The 26,965-nt window shown below is 35.8% G+C and overlaps 1 pseudogene; it reads left to right on the top strand.

Annotated features, from left to right (window-relative positions):
• Positions 1-193: 193 nt before the first annotated feature.
• LOC149252474 (photosystem I chlorophyll a/b-binding protein 3-1, chloroplastic pseudogene) lies at positions 194-26,532 on the top strand (annotated as a pseudogene).
• Positions 26,533-26,965: the final 433 nt, after the last annotated feature.

Here is a 26,965-nt window from a genome sequence, read left to right as displayed (position 1 = left end):
TCTTCCCGAGGTAAATGTTGTGTGGTAATAGGGGAAGTTTCTGGATTCACTCCTCTCGCCTCTCTAAAAGATATGACATTACATTTGATAGGGGAGCGAGTAGGAAAAATAGGTTTTTTAAATTGATGTGCAACTTGATTGTTGAAATTAGGTTTGGGTTGCACAAATGGTTGGGACCATAGAGAGGGATAACATGGTGGTACATTTGATGGGAACTGCAACTGTTGTGGCTCAGGTAATGGAATTTTCATGGGGAATTTCCCTAGATAGGAGGCTGCAAACCATGCTTGAGGCTGTGGGAATATCTGGCTCAAGGGAGAGGGCCATTGTGGGAATATGGTGGGTTATTGAATCAAAGGTGGATTATAAGTCCACCATGGAACTGTGGGGTTGTATATGTGTTGAGGAACCTGCTAGGGATAATAAATATTACTCCAAGTATTAAATGATGATGAGTTTTGAGTTATACCTAGCGGTCAATTTATTTCCTTAATTGATTCCTTAAATACCTGTTGAAACCCCGACAATGATGGGAAATAATTTGTTGAATGATCCTCCTTACACTGCTTCTGTTCTTCCTGCAAATCATCCAATTGTAAATTTAGAAAAGATTTTGTAGCTCCTATTTTTGTAGTAGATTCCAAAAATTGAGAAGAAAGTTCTCTAGAATTCTTACCGATCTTGGAGATTCCTCATGAATAACTAATGCATAATTTACAAACATCATCATATGGTAAGTGAGAAACATCACTTGCTCCTATCAGATTTAAAGGTTCTAAAAATTCATCTTTGATTCCTTTGAGTAGGAGTGTTTTCAAGGTCTCTTTTACCAAATTCTTATGTTTTGATTTTTGGATGTTGTATCTAAATCGCTCCACATAATCCTCCAAGATTTCATTTTCCCTTTGTTTTATTCCAAAAATATCTTCATCGGCCTAGCAATAGTCTTGATATTTCTCCAAGAATACATTCTTCATGTCTTCCCATGTTTGAATGCAGTTCCCACCAAGGCTCATGAACCATCGAAGAGCTGCTCCTTTAAGAGTAAGAGGAAACACTTACAACCTTTGAGAATTAGTACAATAACCATATCCTCTACAAAGTACTTCAAACAAAAATAAGAATGTATCTGAGTCTTCATTTTCCAAACCATGAAATTTTGGTAGTGCAGATGGATGAACATTATGCATTTGATCCACTCCTAGATCTTTGATAGGAAATTCAAAAGTAACAATGTTTTCCATTTCTTTCCAAACTAAAAGAGGTTCTCCATGTACTACTTTGAGACTCCTTCTTTGAATGTTCCTGGAACTAATCAGTGAAATACCATTTCTCTATCTTTACAAGCTAGTTGGTATATATTGTTAGCACATGGTTGAATAGATAAAGGGGGGGTCCTTACAACACCCAAGAAATGAAAAAAAATTAAAAAGAATGCATGAAAGAAACAAATTCAAAGTAAATAAAATTTGCAAAAAACTTGGTAAAGAGAAAACCAAACTGCAGCAGGTTACCAAGGTCAATCCCCTAAGTGCCTCCCCGGAAATGACGCCAAAATGTTGGGTGTTGTATAGGGTTTATAAATGTACCAACATTTAATTTGTCAATTCGGATAGTTCGTGAACTTTGACACACAACACTGGAAATGCCAGAGAAAGCCCCTAACAACCTGTAGAATAAATGCTAGTCTATCTTGAGTTTTAATCTCCTCAATAAATGAAACCCTACAAAAAAGAGAATTCAAGAAAAAATCAATCCGCACAATTAAATCATGCGGGAAATAAAAGGCAATTAATAATGCGAAAGGAAATTCTAATTACAAGCAAACAAAAGGAAAACTGAACTAGAAATCAAGCAGTGCCGACATAATAACAAAAAGACTGTAAATGCTGGAATAAATTCAAAAGCAATTCAAAACCATTCTGCTTGCACTAATTCTACCTGCACTAATTCTGTGTAAGGTTAACTTGAAAGCATCGTCAAGTAAATATGCTGCATAAATAGCTTATGAAATCAATTAAATTAATGTAAATCTCTCGCCTTCCCTGCCTTGAAAATAAATCTTGCAAACTCTCCAGAAGTTTAATGGAAAGTAAATGACACAATTTACTTTCATTAATATTGGCTCCGTGACATCCAAATAATATATGGTTTTTGTAAGCAGAGTTTTAAATGGATTTGTTAGTGCCTCAAAACCACACCCACTCACATCGTTTTCATATTCTAGAGTATAAATCAATTGCAGCTTATCAACACATAAGCAGATCTTGTTAATAAGAACAACTGGAGGAATATCCCAAGCGTAAGCACAAATAGGAATAATTTCTTAATGCAACAAATCAATGGAGTTTAAAGCTAAAAGGAAACACTACAACAATTTAAATAATGTTAACTTGAAGAAGGGAAAGAGACTTGAAACAATTAAGTCTTTCACACGGAAAATAATAATTTCGATGCTATTTAATCTAAAAGATGAGAGCAATATCGAGCTGGTCTGGTGGCCAACCTAACCAGCTCACACCCTCTTTGAGTGCCTGATTCACACAGAAATAGAAATCATTAGACACAACAAGTAGATAAACAGAACATGTTGGGAAATTGCTTCATTTAATTACTGAAACAACATTTACACTGTGCAGACATCCCTCAACTCCAGCAAGACCAGAGGAGTGATCCACAGCTGATGAATTGCATGAGGCTACATTGGGACAACTCCTCTTCCCTTCCGTGCCTTCCTCTTTTGCGCACTATCCCTGGCTGGGTCGATTTCCTTCCTTACTGTAATTAATTGATTCCTTTCCTGACTACTACTGCAGGCAGTTTATGTAGGCATCGATTTACAAATTGGGGCTTTTTCAATAGCTAATTAAAATACAAGAAGATTATTAACAGTTTGCCGAATTAGGAATTAATTTGAAACTAAGTGTCAAAAGAGGGAATGATTCTGGTGAATTGTTCCTCTTTTCCTGGAGTGGTTGTTGCCAGAAGGTGCGATTAACTGAGAGAAGTGGCCTTTAAATATGGTGCTGGAAGATTCGAGAATATGAGAAATATCTAAGTTGTTATTCTGTTGATTGATTTAATGGGGCTCGAATAATGTTATAAGTCATTGCGTTTATTAGCGCACTGATTACAGATGTCACCATGTATATCCAAATTGCATATTTGTTGCCAGTCACTGCAGATCATATTGTCCTTGCTAGATTTGCTGAGGCTCCTGAGATTGGTCTGGATATTGTTGTATTCATTGCAATGGTCGCTCCAATTGCTAATCCCCCTAATTCATCACTGCTTTTGTATCAGTGGCCACACGGAAACCACAAACACAAACAATTCGAAAGTGAAGGACTACCCAAGGTTGTCTCTCCACTCCGGCAAGTGTGTCAAGGTATGTCTTCGTGCCATTTGTAGGGAGTGAAAGATGTAAACGTGGATGCCCAGGTTGTGCTGAACACAGTGGTTTTATTGTTAATATTATACATGGTTTGATGCTTCTAGTTGCAATTCATTTAAACATCATTCAAAACTAGAGATAATTCTCTTGGTTATTTTGCAGATATCAACATTATTGTGAACCTCTAGGTATGTTTGCCCATGGTAATTACAATCAACTGTCTTTCCCAAAATACAAGATGTACTCCCAACACTTTTTCTAAAAATCCAGGAATTGTATTCTTCACAATCTTCCTCTTCGAGTAGGGCCTTGGTGAAGCAATTACGAGCAGAAACGCAGAATCATTAGACTCATAGTGCAGGAACGTGAATGTAGTTCAGGAATCCTTCATAGTGCACGAAGCCCACTGTAACTAGTGTAGGAATCCCAATGCATGGTGCAGGCAGGTAAGTGCAATGGTGTAGGCATGTGAATGCACTGGTGTAGGCACGTCCCAAATTATAATAAAACCAACTTTAATCCTGCAACATACAAGCCTTAATTAAACTCACATTAATTCTATTTTAATCCTGTTAAAACAAAAAAGTATCAAATAATCTTCAAAAATAATAATTTAGCTAATCTACAACATGAGAGAAATAGATAAAAAGTATGACAAAATGGAGACCCAACAATGTCCTCACCTCCCATTTCTCTGATAGTATGTTTGTGGTGCTTGACTCGACATTATTACACAACCACGAAAGCTTCATGTGCGCTTTGAATTGTGCAAAGGCATACTATTGAATAACATCTTTGTTAGTTCCAAGCCTTCCTGTTCTATTACCTGCTTGATTTGTTCAATGTAATCTATGATCTCTCGAAAGATTACCTCCTTGCTTCCGGTTGATTCAAGAGATTTGATGGCAGGAATGGTGGGAATCCCATGCTTTTGTGTAATAGACTCAAACCCATTATGCATTCAGTTGTAAGAATCATGGTGTTAGCCGACTTTGCTCCAAGATGTGAGTAGTTCTACAGGTGGAGTCTCAACTGCACTCTGTCAACCTCTATGGCAATCTTGTACTTCCTTTCAAAGTGTTTTAGAGCATCTCGATATTTGGAAGTTCACTTCTACATCTGGCCAATTGTTTTGGTTTCTATCATCAGGAGTTTCACCACTTTTTGTGCATTCTTATGAATTCCAATGAGAGGGGCCATGACCTACTATATAAGTATCATCTCATTGTATAGTCGTGCCATGGTATCATATATTGGTCCCAAATCTTCTAGCATTGCTGACTTCCACTCTATAGAATTGAAGTTTTGTGATCACAGTAGCTTGATGTTTGCTGCAAGATGCTCTACCTATTACTTCTTCAAAACAAGTTCTCTTCTCATCTTGACATTCTCATTTAGAAAATTCTCTAAGTTATCATGTGTTGCTGTAGTGAATGCAACATTTTCTGCCATAACTTTCCTCATATTTCTTCTAGTGTTGGAGGTGATCACCTTTTCTGTTGCTACTGAGATTGGGTTTTTAGGATCATTGGGAAAGTAATTATTCCTTTGCTAGGTGGTCCTATTCTTTAGCTAATCAAATGTTACACTGCAAAAATTCATAACTCTGTTTGTTGGCGAAGGTGTAATCCCCATCTCTCTTAATGGAAGATGTCCTCCTGTGAGTAGATGTTCTGTTGGAGTACTGGGCTCATCATCCATGGGTTGGATGATGTCTTCTTCCTCATAAATCTCCTCTGCTAGTTCATGATTCAAATGTTATTCTTCTAGCCTCTGCACTACTTCCTCCTCCTGAGGCTACCTCTGTCATTCCTTCTCTATCTGTCTCCTCTCTTCTTCTTTTACTAGTCGCTCCTCAAGAAATTCATCCTGCTTCCTGCTCTCTTCTTCACTTCCTTCTCCTTGTTTGGTTCTATTTGTGTAGCTCTAGTATTTAAATGAATGACTTTCCATTTTCTGCTACTCTCGCTTGATGAGTGATGAGCCTCGGTATTGCAGTAAGAATGTTGTAACTCCCAAGGCTATTGACTGTAATTATCAGCCTGGGGTTTGCACAAACTTAAGAGGTATCGACACTATATGTGTAGCATACAATGTGTCCTTCCTTTGCTATCATGAGAGAAAAGAAATGCTACCTATTTGCAAGAATGAAAGACTAAATTTTAAAATGCTTGTAAAGTAACATGAAATCCTCTATCTACTTATTAACACAATTTTCTTGCAAAAGGACTCTATTTTAACCCTATTTGTCACATGTGATGTTTTAAATAATAGAAGAATGAAATATGATCTAGAGAGTACTAACTGCTATATGCATGTGTAAATATAAAAGAACTCATTTTTAAAATCTTTTTGCTTTATAAATGCAAATGTTAATCTTTCCTTGATCTTTGGTAGGGGAGACACGTATGGAGGAAGAGGGGTGTTGGGTGCATATAAGGTGTCTTTTAGAACTCCTAATTGCCTCACATTAATTATCAACCTGGGTAAGTCTTTTTGTTTCAAGAGTGTACACAATATGAGCAAGTGATGGAAATCATTATAGCTATAGAGAGTAATGCTTTAAGATAAATTATCAATTTCAATACAAGAGTAAACAGATTAAACCATAAATATCAAGCTTGTAACTTCAAGGAAATTAACCTATTCAAGCATCAAAACTAAATCTTAATCTAAACCAAACAAAATCTTAATCAAGAGATTCTAATTGCAATTACATCAACTGAGTGCACCGTAGCAATAACAGAGCTCTTTCAGTTGAATGTAAACTACTGCATAGAAATAAATTGTCTAATATAATCAATAACACTCTGGCTTTCAATTAACAAGAAATGATTCTACAATTAAATCAATACATGACATAAATAAATGAAATCAATTGACAGAATTAAGAATTAATAAAATGAATACCTGAAATCCACACTAATGAAAGCAAATCAACTGTAAAACTATAAAGCAAAATAATTAAACTTGCAGTAAAGGAAAAGTAAAAGTATAAAATAGGAAATAATAGTGAAATCCACCAGTGACCAGGCCCAAGCCGCCAGCGAATATTGTTTAACTACTTCAAAATATCGCGAGTGAACAAAAACTCAAATTATATATTATTCATCAAATCCAAATGTCATTACAACACAATGTCTTTCAGAATAATGCTATGTATTTTAAAATTACAACTGAAGTAAATGGTGAAAAGTTCTCTCCCCCTCCTTTTATCTCTGTTTTCATTTAAATATACAGAGAGCAAAGGGAAGTTACAACAAAGTTGATTACAGAGTGATTTCCATTACAAATTTGGATTGTACAAAACAAATTGATCAACAAGATCATATCTGAAAGATCTTTCCATCAACATTCAGCAGGAACAAGTCGAATTTGGTATTGCAACTGGAAGAATTTCGAAAATGTTTGTAATAGCAAATCTGAGAAAATTGTCTTCGAAGAACCTTCTATTTCTCTTAATGCAGACCGAATTTTGGAAAACTGCTCATTGCAAAACTAATTCGGTCCGTTCTGGACAAAATCCATGTTTCGGACTTTCTAGATTCTCCTTCATTTATCCGAAACGTCCAATGCAAAACCGTCACTTCTTATTCCAGCGAATTTCTAAGTTGGAACATTTAATTGTGAGTTGGAGATCAAATTTGCAATCTAGAAAAGATCTTGGAGGCTAAAATCATGAGTGATGTTAAAACAAATCCATTAGTAAACCATCATTGGTAAAATCATGCATAATAATCATCAATTTATTAAAAATAAAAGAGAAAAATAATATTTATCCATAAAAGCATAAATAATTATAAAATAGAATTATATGATAAATTATGATAAATGATGTGATAAAGAATGGTAGAAATGGGTGAAATAGGCGTCAAAAAGTGATAATAATAATGACAAATTAGCGGCCCAACAAGGGGTACAATGATTTTTATGGCATGGAGGTCAATTATGGGCCTAATCCCAGTTTCAATGATGATTTTTCTCAATGCGGGCTTAAAACAGGGTGTACAAGTTCTCCTACAAGATCCCCTAGTTCTTCAACATGATCCACTGTTTTACTACATGATGTTACAAATTTACTATATGAAATTATAATTCATAGAATGACCAAGAAAATCAAATCCAATTGTATGAGACAAATTTTATTATTGAGTAGGATGTCGTAGGTCCCCATTCCAAGTGGAATCACTCAAAAAGACCTCTGTTAACCCATGCTAAAAAATAGCAAAAAGTTACTACTCAAAAATCTAGAAATTCGAGAACTAATGAGCTAGTAAATCTATAAAATGCCTAACCTAATCAAGTGAAAATGCAAATGGGTAATTTTTGTTATGAACTAGAATGTTTTTGTGATATAATTCAAGTGGAACCAACTCGATTGAAGCTCGTTAGCATTCTCTAAAAAATAGCAGAAATGTATTGTTCTTTGCCACAAAGGAATTCCAGAAATCTAGATTTGGGAATAAGAAAGCTAATCCAAGTAGCTCAATGATTACTATGACCTTCCAAATCTTTTCCAAGGATGAAATTATTCTTTTGATCCAGTAAAAGAACTTACATCAACCATTTAACCCAATCCTACAACAATAAATCATTAATACTAAATGCAGAAATAGAAGGAAATAAAAACAAGAGATGCATGTGAATAAGAAGTGAAAAGAAGGAAAGAAAATGATAAAAAAGGGCTCTGAGGCTCATGGGATGGCCAAGAACAAGGAAAATCAGAGACCTATGGAGGAGAACAATATTTGGAAGTTGAACATGACACCAATCTTCATTATTTTCATCAATACAATTACATCCCTACAAGAAAATACAATGGAGCTGCAAAAATATGAGTTCTCTCCACAAGAACACTAATGAAAATCTCCCTCTAGAGGAAAATCCGACTTGGTACTTATACAAAATGATTATGAATAATTCCCCATGAATGCAGGAAGCTTTCCCCACCAAAATCCCTTGATCAGTGGATCTAGTTCACAATACTAGGAATATGCATTAAATGGCAGGGAACACATTCCTAGATTTTCTCAATCATTGGAGTTTCACAATCTGTGCCATAATTCCATAATATCTTGTTGATTTATTATTTAATAGTGATCCTCTTGTAGTAGGGAGAAAGTCCCTAAATTATCTCCTCCTCTAAATCTTCATAATCTACCCAATATTCTCATAATATTACACAAAAATAAATAATATTAGGCACAAATATGAAATTATTCATAAACCTTCCTAATGAAAATATTAAAGTTAAAAATAAATTATCTAATGCAAAAAGAGAGGTTTAATGTGTTGAAGGATGGTCTTTATTTATGTTTAATTTAGAGGCATAGGCCTTAATTTATGTCTAATTTAGAGGTCCATCAATGAGTAGCTGATCCTTTTCCTGGGAGCTAACTTCTTTACTTGAGGTGTTGTTTTCTCCTCCTCCTCCTATTCCTACTACTATAAGTCCTTAGTTCGAGGATTGAGAGGTGAAATTGTATTCATGGTTGGATGTGTTTTCATTCTGACACTATACCAATTCTTTATCTTTTCATCCTCTATTTGGCATATTGATGAATACCTTGTATTATGCCTGACCCTTTCACAATGATGCCTGACAATTAGCCTAAGATCATATGCATGGAAATCTTTAGTGGTGAAGTGTAGGTGGTTTAGCTCTTCAGTTTCAGATGCCAATGTCTTGTGACCCTTTAATTCATATAATCCGATCGTTAATGGAAATATGGCCAAGGGAATTCTTCCTTCTATGAAGGGTTCCTGACAGTCCCTTGTCCAACTGATTTCCACCTCCTGCATGACCACCTTTTTTGTTACATATTGAAGCATAAGATGAGGGTCTGTTTGAAATCCGAAGCATTTGATGTAAGTTCCCTTAGGAGTTGCAAACCAGTCCGAAATATATTGAAAACACTCCTTCACTTTATTTGTTATGCATGGTGGATCAGTCTCGAATATCAGGTGGAAGATGAATACGAAGAAGTGTTCAACCAATCTGTTGTACGTGCCTCTGAAGCTTCCTTCTGATAAAACCCTGCAGTGGACATAAATTTGGAACTTCTCTGTAGGATTCCACTTCCAATATAGCTTCAAGAATGCATATTGTGCACAAATACCATCCAAGAGATATGTAGACATGCAAAATTCTGGAGCTTGATTTGCTTGCAAATATGCTTTGACTCGCCCCACCTGTCATTGTAACTCAAATGATAATATATCTACCCACTTAAAAGATTTTCCACAATTCACCACCAAATTGAGCGTATATATCCAATTCTCTTGGAATACCTCAGTGTTCTTGCACCCAAACATTCAACAATACATAGTTATAAAATACTGATATACGTCTCTCAAGATCTTTGTATGATAAATTGTTGTTGGGTGATGGCGAAACTTGGTGGGTTATTGACATCAATGGCTTGATAACATTGATCATGTTGAGGTTATCCCATCTTGTGTAAAAGAATCATTTTCATAGTCATTGGGCTTGAGCATCTTATAATATGTTTGCATATCCTCACCATAATAGATGGTGAGTTTGCCACTTTCATTACATAGCACAAGGTGCAAGTCATCCATATGTGTAATTATCCATTCAATAACTTTAGCTCATGGAATGAATGGGTATCTATGGGAGATCCTATGTATCCTGGAATTCTTAATGTTTATATATGCATGCACATCTTCTAAGTCCTCAGGAAATGTCTCCTGCATGAACGTGTTGTAGATCTTGCTCCAGGTAACCTCTGTTGCCTTGTCAATAAAACACTGCATCCACATATAGATGAATATTGGACTTTGCAACTTCTAGTGGCTCATGAGCGCTTGCTCTTGAGAGTTCTTTAGACGCTACTTTGTGCAGCGACATGTCCCCAATAGATGACAACAAAGTGGTAACACTTGTAGCACATAGACATGTTTGTGGAATCACAATCACAGCAACAAGGTCAACTTAAAACAACTAACTATGAAAAAATATTTGTAAATCACGTTCAAAGAGTCACCATGAATGATAGAGCATGAAAAAATATGAATTTCATCCAAAAATAACCTGCATGCAAGAAAAAATACACATGCAAACTAGGAGGGCGCACTCTCAAAGCACGAAGAGACATGCATGATCATTCGGGGCTTCGTGGTGTGCTAATGCGTTCAAGAAATAGGAAAAAATTAGTGAGGGTGCAGTGTAGCACCCTGAAGGGTTGAAGGAATGAGAAAAGTTGGCATCAAGTCTTTCCTATTCTCTCATGTGTCTTGGGAGACAAGGAGGGTGCACTGTCACACTTCGAATTGACGAAGGATGAGGAAAAGGGAGCTTCGGGTCTTCAAAGTGCGCCTATGCGCTCAAGACAAAGGAGGGCACACTGTTGCATGTTGAAGGGATGGATGTTGAGGCTTCGTGCCTTCATTATGTTCCCATGTGCCCTAAGGAAAATAGGTCACACTGTAGCACTCTGAAGGATCGAAGGGAAAGGCTCCTTGCCTTCGAGATGCGCCCATGTGCTCTGGAAGAAAATTGGGTTGAACATGGCATAGTTTTCAAGACTGAAGGACCTTCGATCTTAGGAAGTGTGATCTACCTAAAAAAAGCCTAAAAACAAGTATAGAAAGAAGAATTTGATGCTAATATAAGGAGAGGAATGATCTACAAATCTATATAAGTTGTTGTCGCATACATGTTGGAAGATGAAAATTTCCAAGAATGTGAAAGGTTTCTTGCATGCAATAGTAGTAATTGAAAACTTGCAAGATGAATATCTAGCTAAAATGTTAGAAAACACACTGCCAAACAAGAAATGGATAACAAAAAAAGCAAGATATGATAGTGAAATGATGAAAAACAGTAAATATTTGAGCATGCAAACTTACTTGCTGCATTATTTTATGAAGGGCTTGATGATTTTACAGCTGTGCGCTCAGATAAAATGATGATGAAGGAATGATTAGCTGAGTTTATTTAAAGAGATCATCATGAAAAAATAAATCATGCATGAGTGCCACTTGTCATCTAAGGAAAGGAGCAATTAAGAAGGAATTAAGGTGGTTCCTATTTTCTAGGAGTGCACCCTCATATAACAAGTTGGATCATGCATGCAATTGGATAGGGCACAAGTCTTATTCATGAAGGAGTGTACCTAGGTAGGGAGCACTTGCCCAACCTAAAGAATGCACCGAAGTAGACCACATTCCTTTGGCCGGAAGAAGTGCACTTTCTTTAAGTCAAACCTTCATCATCTTTAAGTGCGTTTTTTTTCTTTTGTGGGAGATTTTCGTGCTTTTGCTTGCCTTTATTTCCAATTTTTGTGTGATTTTTGAGTGTATGCATGACTATAAGGCAAGTTTCTAAGTGTATAATATATCACAAGCTCACCTAATCACAAGTTACTAACTCAAATACTTCTAACGGTTAAGTGACGACACTTGAGAAACCTTGACTTAAGAGGATTCGATATTAGGAGAAATGACACACAAATGACAAATCAAGCCATGTGATGAAGCAAGGGGGCTTGAAAAACAATTAGAATAGGCTCCAAAATTGACATAGGAAAAAAATTTAGAGAGTGGTTATCGCAGCTACAACATAATTATAAAAAATCTTTAAACTTTTTGAATTGACACAATCTACATATATGAATGTATACATGACTACATTCAGAAATCTAGAAATTGAAAATATTTTAATGAGTAATTCTGTCTCCATGGCACCCTTGTTTGTTAACCATTTGGACTCTTCCATTATGTGATTTTTCTTAAAGCAGGGTTATTGAATTTGCAGGATATCCATTCATGGTGTTAATGACCATGTTACACACCCTCGACATAGGTGATTCCATTGATCTAACTCGAATACCCAAAAAAATAACACAAAATTACAATATATGCTTTATTAAAATAGTTAAGTTGCCTGGAAAACTTTTATTTCCTTCTCTTTATTCTTATTGATAAATTGTAATGAATCAACCTCTAATGGATGTCATACAAATAAAGACAAATTCCCAACTTCAACTTCCAGGCATATACGTAAATCATTTACTGCAATTACATACAATTATATCTATAAATACTCTCCCTCTCCGCTCAACTATAACATAAATTAATGACATCACAATTCATTCATCCAATCTATATATCAATTTATCCATTGTTTTCTAAAGTTAAGGAGCTGAAGGTTTAATTTGAGTATATACCATGGCTATTTTTTTTAACAACATGGTGAATTGGTAACTACCAGGCCTAATCTAAGGGATATCCATGATCAATCCACATAGTTGCCACTATAACACTAAAATTACATCCAACAACCTAGCCAGATATACTAAATTCTTATGATTTTGGCAAGAGCCAAGACTCATGTTGGGGGGATCCTACTCCTTGAGTTGCACACCATAGCAGGACATTATACTCAATGAGATTTGAACCTTGACCTTGTAGGTTTCACCCAACAAACCCGACAATCAAACCATTGCTATTACTTAGAGAATTCTCCACCCGCTGATGGCCATATTATTACAATTCTTAGTATAAATTCTTCAATTGAATGGCCTACGTCGTAGGCCATTAGCATGAAGGAGAGTTAATGTGCAAATGGATTTCTCATAAATTAAGTCATCCTGTATTTTTAAAGCGACAACTATTTTTTAGAAAAGATCCATGTGAGTAAACAGTTGTGCACAAAAATACGTGTATACTTGTACAGAGTCGGGGATGTGTATGCAATAAAAAATGTGCAGAAAAGCGGTTATGTGAGGGAGAAATGGTGTGCGATAGGAATACGTGTGTGGAGTTGCTATCCACTCTCATTATGCATAATATGGTGCCTATGTATATCTTTTATTAGCTAGCATTCTAATAACTACCAAAAAAGAGTTTGAGACTGTGCTACTATGGAACTATCCTTATTTAATTAGGTTGGGTGGCTCAAATAAACTTCTTTTTTATTCTTGATCAGTTCAAATTGTATTAGAGAAATGTGAGCCATAGAGCAAAAATGAAATTTCAATAGTTTTGAATAATGGAAACTTTGTTATAATGATTTTAATATAAATTTCATTGAAGGATTCATTAGTATCCCTTAAGGCGGGTCCCACTTTAAGGAGGAAATTGGTTTATTTCCAGTATAATGTTAGTGTACTTTTGTTCTTGAAAATATAACTTTCATTTATTTCTTCACTTTGATTACTTATAGTAATAATTCTTAGCACTCTCATTTTAATCCATTGGACGAACCAAAAATGATTAAAATAATTGCCTTTTCTGCATTTTTTTGTGAACTTAACAAAGTTATTTATGTATATATCATCTATCCATATATGTTTACATGTTTCATAATTGGATCATAGACCAAGATCATTTAGAACGCTTTGACATCATACTTTTTAGTAACTTAAGCCTTATATTTGGCATATACAGTGCTTGGCTTCTTTGAAGTTTGGATGAACCTAGATTGATAATCAAATTTATCTAATGGGCTTAGCAACATATTATTGTATTTATATAACCAATCACTTTTCACACTATTGAATTTGGCATATACCGTGCTTGGCACCTTTGAAGTTTTTATGACCATATATTGATAATTAAATTTATCTAATGGGCTTAGCAACATACTATTGTATTTCTATAACACATCACTTTTCATGGGGAGGTTGATAAAAAATATAGTAAGTTATTTTCTCTTATAATAGAATATACACTATAGAATGATTACCAAAGTGAAAGTCAACTTTCATTTATTCTAATACTTATGTGTATTGTTTTGATCATGTATTGCTACAGAGATAAATTAGGATATTTTTATACCAAAGATATATATTTCTTAGGTAGGTCAAGCAAGAATTAGTAGGCACCATGAACAACAAGTGTTTGAAAGTTTCAAGGTAGAACAAATAAAATTTGAATAATATTTAAAACAATTTGTCCATATAATAATTTTTTAGGAATATGAAGGAAGGAAAGAAGGAATATTTGTTGTAGGAGTAGAGATATAACTTTTTCATTTTCTGCTACAAAAAGGTTAGAAAAATTTCAACTCGTGAAAAGATATATATTTTTTGAACAATATGACATATGAAACAATATATCAACTAGTTGTTTTGAATTTCAAATTCAAGAAATAGAGCAAGAAATTAGGATGTAAAGCATCAATTCCTCTATCTTTCTCCATTTCAATAGACTTCTTATAGAAGGCCCTGACCTAATATTCTTTGAACTTGAAGTTCTCTATAAGACATATTCTTATCAAATTGATGCTCAAAATTGTAGGCTTGACCCATCTACTTTAAAGGAAACAACATTATGTTGGTTATGAGACTCGATAGAAATAACACGAGTACTTGGAAGTAGATGAAACACGACTTTATAGAGAAACATAAAGAGTATTGTAAGGCTCAAGATACTAGAGATGAAATCCTTAGGATGACTTAGGGAAAAGTGGAATCATTGGAAGATTATGTTGAAAGATTTTAGTATAATTATAAAAGGTCTATCAACTATAGATTGGAATCGATGTCTATTAAATTGGTAATTCTTAGGGGCATTGGAGAAGAATGGATGATGACACTAGATTTGATTGCAAATGGTGGCATTTCTTAACTTTTTCATGAGGAAATAAAAGGAAGCCTTCAAAAACTAGTTAAGGGTCATCTTAAAGTTAATTGAAGGTTATAGAGGAACTATTGTAAAATCCTCAAGAAATACAACAACTAGGCTAACTAAATTTGAAGATGGAAATTTATAAGAGATATGAAAACGATGCCTTACATCCGTTTCCCATCAAATTTTACACTTTTGAGACTCCAAATTAAAAGGAATTAAGAAAAGGTTGACAAATATTTGGCAATTTTCTATTCTAAATGCACAAATAAGCATGCTAGGAATGGATGTCCATTACACGATATGGACATTTGTGGTATTTGTGATGAATGTTCATCCGTATTTGGTTTGACATATATATACCAAGGATTTGAAGGGAACATGGAGGAGTTGTGTTATGCCAATCAATGAAGGCAAGGTTCAATATGGAAATTTCCAAAGGTATGCCTTATACACACCCTCAATATTTTAATTCTAGCTAGAATGATCAAATGTATGTTACTCCCACAATTAATTATCCTTTAATCCAACAAAACTATCCCATGTTAATTCAAGTTTCATGGTAATTGAAATATCAACCTCAAGGGCTATCTTTCCAATTAAAACCTCAACAACAATCTCAATGACCTTAACTGCTAACAACTCTGAAGAACTTTGTCATAGTAGCAATAAGATATGCTCCCACCTCAATAAAAAATTGATTAATGGCCACTGGAAGAGTCACAAATGCTTTCCTAGTCGGCACTAAACCTAAATAATAGGCCAATTTAACCAATGTATAATATTGAGATGGTAAATTATGCATTTTACTCAATGACTTCTATGGATTACAAGGAAATTAGCCTTAGCTCAAGGATAATATTGGTAGATCCTTCACCTCCACTATTTGCCAAGAAATTAAAAGAAAAGCATACACACAACCAAAAAACAAGGTAAAAATAAACAACCTTGTCTTCCAAAAAAGAAAGTGAAAAATCCACCTTACATAAAGACAAAATAAAAGAACTCACCCAATTTGCATTTGACCTTTTATGGGAGATATAGTACATATGTGTTAAGTTTCCACTTATTCTTATAGGAAGGACAGTCCCCATCAATCAAGACATTTGTAATATTCTTCATTCACCTAGAATCATATGATTACAAAATATGTTTCTTCATTGGAGTGATATCAAGATCCAACAAAACAACATATGAATTTGCTTAGAAAACTTAATTGACACACCAATGATATGACTTCAACTTCGCTTTACTTTGACTCCATACCCTCGACAACTCTTTCATAATGACTTGAACATAAATTTGAATATTGAGCATTGTGTAATACCTGTCATATACCCTTATACATCAATGAATTCTTCATGACTCTTAAAATTGCACTGAGACTTGAACCTAACTTTCAACTGATCAAAAAATGAAACTTTGATCATCCTCTGAGACTTTACAAGCATGATAAACTTGGGTCTTTAACGATAAAATTAGTTTTCCAACCTCTTCAATGATGAGTGGTTAAGTTTTCACATGAACTTAAAAGTGAAACAAATTCATATGCAACTCAATATGATAAACATGCAGGGAAGAAAAATCAATTGATAACAGAGTTCACCCATCCTAGGCTATGTCTCCAGGCCCTGTGCCAATGGCTAGGCCACTTTATTGATGTCAACAACAAATGAGTACATTGGAAATTGTTTACTCTTGGAGTGGTATTGTTTCTCCTACAAGAAACTTTATTCTATGAAGAATATTCACTAAAAAAGGTGACTCCCTACATCAATTAATGATTTTGTCAACATAAAGAGGTCTCTCTAACAATAGGTCCTTGTACTCCACCTGAAATAAAAAATCATAAACATACAACTACTTCAAAATGAAATGTTGAAAATGGATTTCCCATAAAAACACTAAGGAAAGACTAAAAATGGTTTCTCTACTGAAGTAGCAACTTCTGTAGATGTAGTTGGAAGGATGGAAAGCCCCTATCTAGGTTCTTTCCATGCTCAAATAAGCCTCCATTTGGCCTCAAAAGTCTCTCTGTCTATAACACTAAAGGACTTGACTATGCAAAAATTCCATCATCCTATGTTCAAATTAGAAATATAGTGCTTCCATTGAGTTTAGAACACTCAAAAACCCATGTTTAGGTTCTTATTGAGCTCCCAAAGACTGAAAATCCACGAAGTTATGCCTCTTGGAAGTTTATCTTGTTGTCCTGCAAAATGGAAAAAATGGCAATTTGAGCAACGAAATCATCCCTTTGATAGACCATTGAGTGAAAATTTCGCCTGGGACCAACATTGATTTTGCCACAAATTGTGTAATTTGTCAAATAATTAAATTGCACCATAACCCTTAAGTGCTGAAATTTTGGCCCCTATCGATGGTCACATTGCCACATATGGTCGGGGACGGGCAATGGCCTTGCTCCGTCAATCTAGGTTGTGTGGATTTTAATATGGATGGGTGCTGGGGCTAATCACCCGCCCCTATTGATATCTCCTCTGTTGTGCGTTGCAGGTCACGTGGCATTTGATAGGACCGGGGGCTAGGGATAACTGCATGGGCCCCGCCACTTTCGCCTCGCCTTCGATTGTATGGGTGTAATATGCTCGGGGATAGGGATTAACTGTCTGACACCACTTTCTTCTACCATGGGTCACATGATGAACGCAAGACCAAGGGCTTAGGCCATGTACCCCGACCCTTCCCAAAATTGTCATGTTAATTGGAATTAAATAAAACCACCACCCATGTATGGTTAAGTCCTATAGCCATGGCGTAACAATAAGATGTGGGATTTATAGCAATGAGGTCATGGGGTCGAATTCAACGGGTTCAGGCAGTCAACCCATTAATATTTTGGCATGAAAAACAAGGGCCATGTGGTACCTCATGATTGGGCCACCTCAAACCAAGTAGCCAATAAAAATGTGGCAACGCTGCCTATATGATACTACCATTTGATGAGAGAAAATTGGTCCATATTGACTACTATGCTTGCCTAGTCAGCTTCGGAAATCAGTGCATAGCCTACCCAATCAACAACCCAGTTAACCTTGCAAGTTGAATTTTTTGTTGTTGCGAAAAAAATTCAGAACGTCATAACTCCCTCATACAACGTCAGATTGAGGTGATTCAAGCAGCGTTGGAATAAGGACAATAAAAACTATGACCTAGCACTAGTTTTGGGAGATTCTAAGTACTTTTTATTTTTGAGCCTATTTTTTTTATCTCTAGATCATATCTCCCCACTACAAACTTTTGAACCTACAAAAGCCCGTCTTCACTCAACAATTAAGTGAAGAAACAACTCATTTAATTTACCAAGCTCAATCCTTCTTGCTATGCTTGTCTTAGTGCCTTCTAGCCCTTATTTAAAGGTACTCCACATTGCCTCTGCATAAAGCCCTTATCCCCTTGTCAAGAATTGTGACTTGCTAAACTTCTTCTAAATGTTCAAGAGAAAAATTTTCAATGGATGGAATCTGAAGATTCTCTTCCTGACCATCTTTCCTTGGCAACTCATATGATCTTCACCTTGAAGTCTTTCCTTGCTGAAATCGAACTTGATTTTCCACTTGGAAATCATGATCAACTTGTTGTTTGTCCTGCCATTCTTTGTACATTGCATTGCTATCCTCAAGCTACACTTGTACTCTTAGATGCACTGACTACATTTGTTCAATAAAATGCTTGGCTTTTTCCACATTGCTATGCCCATATTCTGCAAAATCTTTACCAAATATCAAATCCAAAGATACTTTTCCAAATAACTCAAACAAGCTTCACATGGAAATACTTGCATAAGTGAGTGTTTGACACAATTGTAACATACTGAATGTGATGCAACTGTTCATCCCAGGGTTTAGGATGCTTACAACAATATCCATGAAGGAAAAGCATTTTACAATATCGAATAAATTCGACTCTTCAAATTCCATACAAATTGACTCATCAGCAAGCCAAAATAGCACAATAATGCCAAAAAAATTATTGTTGCATATAAGAGATTTATTCACAAACATCACTTTTACAAAATACTCAACTATGGGGATATATAACATGTGAAATACAAAAGAAATGTAGTCTTTAATTAGACAAATAGTCCAACCATTTCTTACCCAACCATGCTAGGGAATTTTCTTTCTACACTTCACTTCCTTTTGGAACTGCTTCTGGAACGGTTATGATGTGCCTTGTACATTCCTTTACCTTCTTGTTCTTAGGTGATTCCATTACCTGTTTTTCCTTCTTTTGATGAAGACATGGATGCAACTTCGAGCACTTTTCTTTCCAATACCCACTTATGTTGCAATGAGTGAAAAAGTTTTTGTCAGCTTTCCTAGGCAAAAAGGTCTTTGAACTTGGATGCAAAGTTTCCTTCTTGGTCTCACTTCTAATTGACATATTAATTTTCTTGATTAATGATTTCCTTTTGTGTCACTTAGCTACATAATAGTTAGGTTCTTGAAAAAAAGATAAAGGAAAAGCATTCCACAACATGTTATTCAAATCATCATGTTGCTTGTAATCATAGAAAGCCTTTGAATAACGAGGACACTTATACTTCTTATGGTTGTCCTTTGGCTTATGATTTTGGCGAGGAGAACTTGATTGTTGATGAGAACTTGACTTGGTTCTTCCTTTGAAGTGCTCATATCTCTTTGGAGATGTCTTGCCTTCAACATCATCATCACTGACATGATTCATCTTCAACTTGAAGGAGTTTTTTCTTCACAAATTTCACACTTGAAGAATTCTTTGACCTTGCATCTTTGGAGTATTCTCCAACTTCTTCTTAGACATATCCCAATCCTTCATGTCGAGGTTGTGCTCTTACATCAATGGGATTAATAATTCCATGACCATGGATTCTAAAACCCTTACCATTGTATCCCATTTTGGTCAACAATTTCATATGAATACCCTTGGTATGTTCCTCAAAGGATGCAAAAAGAAGCAAGATCATTATCAAGAGAATAAATTGAACAAGAAGTACCTTTTACCTCCTTTTCTGCTTGCGACTCTTGGTCCTCCTCTTAAAGCTTAGCCATGTCCTCCTCCTTCTCTTTTGTAGATGAAGTGGCAGATGAAAACTCAAGAAAACCACTCTTGTGATTTAACATGTAAGCAATGTTCTTCATATGGAAAATGATACAATCCACAATCATTCCATAACAAAAAACTTGTTGAGTCTTGGGGTAAGCTTTTATCGCTGAACATTCCCCAGTTTTCTCTTCAATGACATTCTATAACATAGGGCAAAATTTATTCTTTTCAACCTCTATTGCTTCGAGCAATCTTCTCAATTCCATGTTCTTGACTTGGAGTGAAGAATTCATCTCCTCCAATTCTAGGAGTCTTGCATGCTGCAAACTTTCACCCATATTTGCAATCAGGTCAAAACATGCTCTGATACCATGTGATCTGAAAATGAAACTTTGACCATCCTCTAACACTTTGCAACTCTGATAAACTTGGGTCTTTAAAGGTAAAATTAATTTTGCAACCTCTTCAAAGATGAGTGGTTAAATTTTAACATGAACTTAAAAGTGAAACAAATTCATATGCAACTCAATATGATAATCATGTAGAGAAGAAACAAGCAAGTGATAATAGAGTTCACCCATCCTTGGCTACATATTCGGGCCATGCTCCAATGGCTAGGCTACTTTATTGATCTCAACAACAAATGAGCACATTACAAATTGTTGACTCTTGGAGTGGTATTATTTCTCTTACAAAGAATTCTCACTCAAAAAATTGACTTCCTACAACAAGTTAGGATTGTTTCAATAGAAAAAGGACTCTCTCACAATACATCCTTGTACTCCACCTGAAATTAAAAAGCATAAACATACAACTACTTCACAATAAAGTGTTGAAAAGGGATTTTCCCATAAGCACACTAAAAAAAAATTGAAAATAATTGTTCTTTTGAAGTAACAGTTGCTGCAGATGTAATTGGAAGGTTGGAAAACCCTTATCTAGGCTCTTTCCATGATCAAATAAGTCTCCATCTGGCCTCAAAACTCTCTCTGTCTATAACACTAAAGGACTTGGCTATGCAAAAATTCCATCATACAATACTCACATTAGAAACGTAGTGCTTCCATTGAGTTTAGAACACTCAAAAACCCTTGTCTAGGCTCTTCTTGAGTTCCAAAAGACTAAAAATCCACCAAGTTATGCCTCCTAGAAGTTTTGCCTACTAACTACCCTGTAAAATTGCAGAAAAAGCAATATGGGCAATGAATTCGTCCCTTTGATAGACCATCAAGTGAAAATTTCACCTAGGACTGAAATTGATTCTGCCACAAATGTTGCAATTTATTGAATAGATAAATTGCGCCATAACCCTTAAGTGTCGAAATTTTGGCCCCTATGGGCAATCACATTGCCACATATGGCCGGGGGCTGGGCTAACCGCCTACCCCCGCTGGCTAAGCCCTCGCTTCGTTGTTCTGGGTCGTGTGGCTTTTAATATGGTTGGGGGCCAGGGATAACCTCCCCCCTCCGCTAGTAGCTCCTTCGTTGCACGTTATAGGTCACGTGGTGTTTGATAGGACTAGGGGCCAGGCACCTTCGGTTGTATGGGTGTCATATGGCCCAGTGCCAAGGCTTAAATGTCCGATCCCACTCCCTTTCACTACGGGTCACATGGTGAATGCAAGACAAGGCGCTGGGGCCACGTGCCTCACCTCTTCCCCAAACTTCCCGCTAATTAACATTAAATAAAACTTCCACCCATGTATGGTTAAGTCTAGTAGCCATGGTGTAATGGTAAGACATGGGAGTTATAGCGGTGAAGTTGTAGGGTCAAGTCCTGCGAGGTCGGCCATTTGACCCATAAATATTTTGGCATGAAAACCGAGGGCCATATGGTGCCCACTCATTGGGCCATATGGCGCCTCATAATTGGGTCACCTCAAACCAAGCAACCAATAAAAATGCGCCAACACCGCCTATACAACACTGCCACTTGTTGAGCCTAGATTGGTCCGTACTATCCACTGTGCTTGCTCAGTCAACAACTAATGTCAATGTATGTTTGCCCAATCAGCAACACAGTCAACATTGCGAGTTGATTTTTTTTTTTTTGTTGAGCAAAAACTTCAAAACATCATCCTTATAGGATGTCAAATTGAGGTGATTCAAAAGGTGTTGAAATCATGACAACGAACACTAGTTTCGAGAAATTCCAAGTAATCTCATTTTTGAACTTATTTTTGATCTCTAAATCATCAACTTACTTCATTACATTCAATTTTCACAACAACACTATGTTAACTCCAATGCACTCTTGACTTCATCTTTACTCCCAGAAATAAAGTGAATTTTCACAGCAACACTATTTTAACTCCAATGCACTCTTGACATCATCTTTACTCAAGACTTTATTGCATGTCCAAACTTTTTCAACTCCAAGCAAAAACTTTATTGCATGTCCAAACTTTTTCAACTCAATGACATCAAGATGACTCCCTCACAAATACATACAAGTTGGAAATTAGACCAATGCATGGTTTTTACAACTACAAATAAACAGGTTCGAAACTAGAATGCACTTGCACTTAGAACCATCTAGCAGTTTGCAATGGAGAAGCTATTTTAGATTCTAGAATATGCTCAGAGCCTATTTCAACATCTGACAGCTTCCTAGGAACAGTAATTAAAATTCTCTCTCGTAATGAAGAACACCAGCCGACTTAAACACTCCAACATAACCAATCGAATTTATGGAAATATAGTGAATTTCTCCATTGACTTGTAAATGATAATTTCTGAGAATTGATAACATCTTACGCAATTTTCACCATCACAACAAATAATTACAGGATCTGATGGCACAAACAAATAATTATCACAACAAATAATTACAGGATCTGATGGCATAAACGCTCTCATGTCTAATACTTTGAATAAAAAAAATCGTTTGAAAGTGGGATCTCCCATCACTTGTTCAATAACATTACGAAGCGGATGCCTGGGCATGATCTTCATCTGCATAATAAGAAAACATAATTAGAAAATAGTTTCATGCGTAATCTCTATTTTCTTATGGCCTTTCTTCTGCGCTCATGATCCTCCATTCTACACAACCAAATCCTTATGGCATTAGAATACACCAAGTCAAAGAGAGTTTCAATTAATACCACTGGATCAAAGGTTAATACCACTGTCTTAATGTTTTACACGTCTTAAGTATATGTCAATATTTTTATGCAGTAAGGCATTCCTCTGTGTACTTTTGGGCATCGTCGATACTATGTGCTAGACAATTAAAGTATTTTCCCCCGTCAGATCACAATATAGGTAGTGGGTGGAGAATGTTATGCTAAAGGTAATTATAGGTGTAACTAGAATGTTGACTTGGGGTCATTATAGTCACTCCAAGGAGCTTCGTGGTGAAGATTCAAGAGCAACTAATGAAGAAATGTAGAGGGAAAAACCCAGGAAAGGGAACCTTGAGAGTTGTTAACTTTTAAAATCTATTAGGGGAGCCTTAGTGCTGGTTGTGTAATAAAGTGTTGTTTCTCGTGCAGGTGCCCATAACCATAGCACCCATGCCCCCCATTGCGAGGTTCCTTGCGAGGCAAAGACTGATCAAGGATAACATTAGGTAGAGTTTTGGGTTTTATTTTTGATTGATGATGTCTGTGAGTTAAATCCTTTTGCTTTAAGGTTTCTTACATTGTCAATATGGTTTTCGATATGCTCCTTGATGATCTCCACTATTTTAAATCTGTGCTTAGTGGTCGTCTATTTTGCAGGTGTTTAAATCTTTGTGACAAAGAACAAAATCAAGGGTCTGTTCCTTTCTTTAAGTTTTCTTGTTTGGAGCAAGGACTTCAGGATCTTCAGATCTGCTTTGTTTTGTGTAGAATTTGCCACCATTGTGACAAAGAACAAAATCAACAAGTCCAAGCACCTGTTACTTTCTTTAAGTTGTCTTGTGTCTAATAAGGACTTCAGGATCTCCAACTTTGCTTTGCCCTATGTAGAATCCGCCACGATGCTCATCACTAGCGGTTTAAATTTGGTGTTTGAATTCGTGCTTAGTGGACATCTATTTTTCAAGCATTTAAAATATTTGCGACAAATAACAAAATCCATAAGTCCAAGCATTTGTTCCTTTCTTTAATTTGTCTTGCGTGGAACAAGGACTTCAGGAGCTCCGAATCTGCTTTGTCCTATGTAGAATCTACCATGATAAAAGAGGTTTGACTATATTCACTACCGTTTCTTTCACATATTTGAGAAACTTTCTTGTGGATCTCTAAGGATGGATCCTAAAGGTTTCATATGAAAATGATTTCACTATTTGCATTGCCCTATTTTGAAACAAATCTTGTGCTTCATAACCTTCGTCGGCCATGCTAAGACGTGGCTAAGACCTACCTGGGCACCAAAGAATGTGGCTTCAGACTCAGACAATACACACCTCTGCATGTCAGTAGTAGATTATCGATGGATAGAAGTTCCAAACCCAAAACTCCAGAGCCTAAATTTCCCAAGAGCCCATTATCTGAGGTTTTATCTTCTTCCCCTATCTAGCTGCTTTAAAAAAAAACACATTATCTGCAGGTTTATCTTCATCCTTTGTCCAGTAGTGTTTTAGAAGTCCTCATTAGTTGAGGTTTTATCTTCTTCCTCTATCCACTTTCTCATGCTTGCAACATCTAATGTTTCATGCTTGAGTAAATTTGGATGAGAAACAAATATCATGGAGAATAGAAGGCATAAAGGCATGCCTAGCGGTTTTAAAGTGAATTTCTTGGCAGATGTTAGAGCACTCTCTAGGAGAGAGTATTGATTGAATTTTAGATGGCACTCAATGACCTATATAGAGAACTTGGAAATAGATCAAATAATGATAGGGGAACTAAATTGAAAAGGTTTGGAAAGAGTCCCTTTGCAGGGAGTGTTTGGAGAGCCTCAAAGGATGATGCTACTCTCTTTTCTATGTAGTTTTTAGGGAAGAATGGAAAAACAAAAATGTTGGATCCATGAAAGAAAAATTGAAGACCAAATACATTCGACACTAGCACTGAGAAATTTAACTTCTAAAAGGACAGGGCATGAAAGTAATGTTTTCTGAAGTGTTTGGAAACTTGTTGTAGACTTTCTCTGAATGGGAGATATAGACTTTGTATTTATAAAGGTCCTTTGTCCTGGGGAATATCTAAGGGTATGCCTCTTCCAGAGTCAATGCTCAGTTAACCTTTGTTTTCCTTTCCAGAATTCTAGTGAGGAAACACATATCAAAGATGAATATGCTCACCTATTACTGTAAACATCTCCTTAGGCTTGTCATTCATGCGATGTTAATAATATTACTTTCTTTCATTAACAATATTACTATGGATTTTGTTCATGTTGTTTATCTGAAACTTGGTTGAAGCTTACTGGGGTGGGGGAGAACGGGTTGATTTTCTTTCCAGCCCTTTCCATGAATTGACTTAGGTAGGGTTTCCTACCCCATGCAAAGTGATTGTCATAAAGTCACTTAACTGATATAGTGAATATAAGGTTTTGATTGCTTGTTTATTTCAAGACGGGTTGATTTTGGGGTCTCTAGTGACCAACTTGGTTGTGCATGGGGTAATATCTGTAACTATTGTGGGATCATTGTTTGTTAATATACTGTACTGAATGAAACTTAGCTGAAAAGGATGCCAAATTTGACAACTTTTGTTGTTGTTTATTTGTTCTTTTAACTAATTTGTATATTCATGTTTCCTATCCCATGATATTTATAAGGGTTAAAGTTAGACACTTCATACAATGTGTTTAGTGTCCTCTTTTTCACCTTGTTATCTGTAAAAAGTTGGAAGTAGGTCACCAATGAAATTCTCAAAGAGTTATATGGAATGGTGATTCTTCTTCTCATTATTTGAAAATATTTGGGTAATTACAGCCTTCCTGGTGACTTTGGATTTTATTTGTTGGGCTTGATGGATCTTGAAGGACCTGGAGGTTTTATCAAACTAGTTTGGCTTTCTTATGGAGAAATCATGAACGAGAGAAACATAATGTTGCATGCAGTCGAATCCATTGCTCATGAAATGTTAGGCAACCTTGGGCTAATCCCACATGAGACTGCACTTCCCTAGTTCAAAACTGGTGTCATTCTTCCAACAGGGACATATGATTACTGGGTTGACCCTTTCAATCCTTTTGTGCTATAGATTTCCTTAGAGATTGCGTTGATGGGATTTGCAGAACACAAAATATTATTGGATTACAGAAACCCAAGATCGACGGGAAAACAATATTTCTTGGGATTTCAGAAATACTTGGGTGGCTCAGATAACACCAGAGGTCCCTTATTCAATCCTCTAGGATTAGGTAATGACGAGAAGTCCAAGAAAGATTTGAAGCTGAAAGAGGTCAAGAATGGAAGACTTGCAATGTTGGTTATCTTGGATTATTTCATTCAGGGCCTTATTACCAGATTTGGGTCATTTCAGAACCTCTTGGATCATTTGTCTGATCCAGTAAAAAACAACATTCTCACCAACCTAAAGATCGACTCCTAGGCCAAAAATATAGAAGGAATTCCACTCAGAAATTTCCTTTGGCTTTGGCTAGTTCATGTCGATTTATGTTTTGAATATATTGTATAATGAACCTTTTGTATTTGTAAAATTGCAATGTAAAAATAGAAGGATCATGTTCATGTTGAACAATATTACTATTTATGAAATGTGTAATGAAACATATCAAATTATGTTGCAAAGTGATATTCATTTATCACTGACTCCAATCATTGCTATTACAATAATATTTTGTAGATTGGATATAATCGGTAGTTACAACAACATTCAATACCTTTGGAACAACCTGGTGTGGCATATTGGATGTAAACATAGCTGGTTGTATGTCAGCAAGCACAAAAATCCTTAATATTTAGCTTAGGTAATCACTAGATTCAAGTTTCAACCTAACACAAAATCCAAACAATAGTATGCT

This window comes from Pinus tabuliformis, chromosome 7 (assembly GCF_031772625.1).
Source record: "Pinus tabuliformis cultivar Carrire ecotype Pingquan chromosome 7, CPIR1, whole genome shotgun sequence".
Lineage (NCBI taxonomy): Eukaryota > Viridiplantae > Streptophyta > Pinopsida > Pinales > Pinaceae > Pinus > Pinus tabuliformis.
Note: the sequence above shows the minus strand (reverse complement) of the source record. Positions and strands in the feature narration are given on the sequence as shown.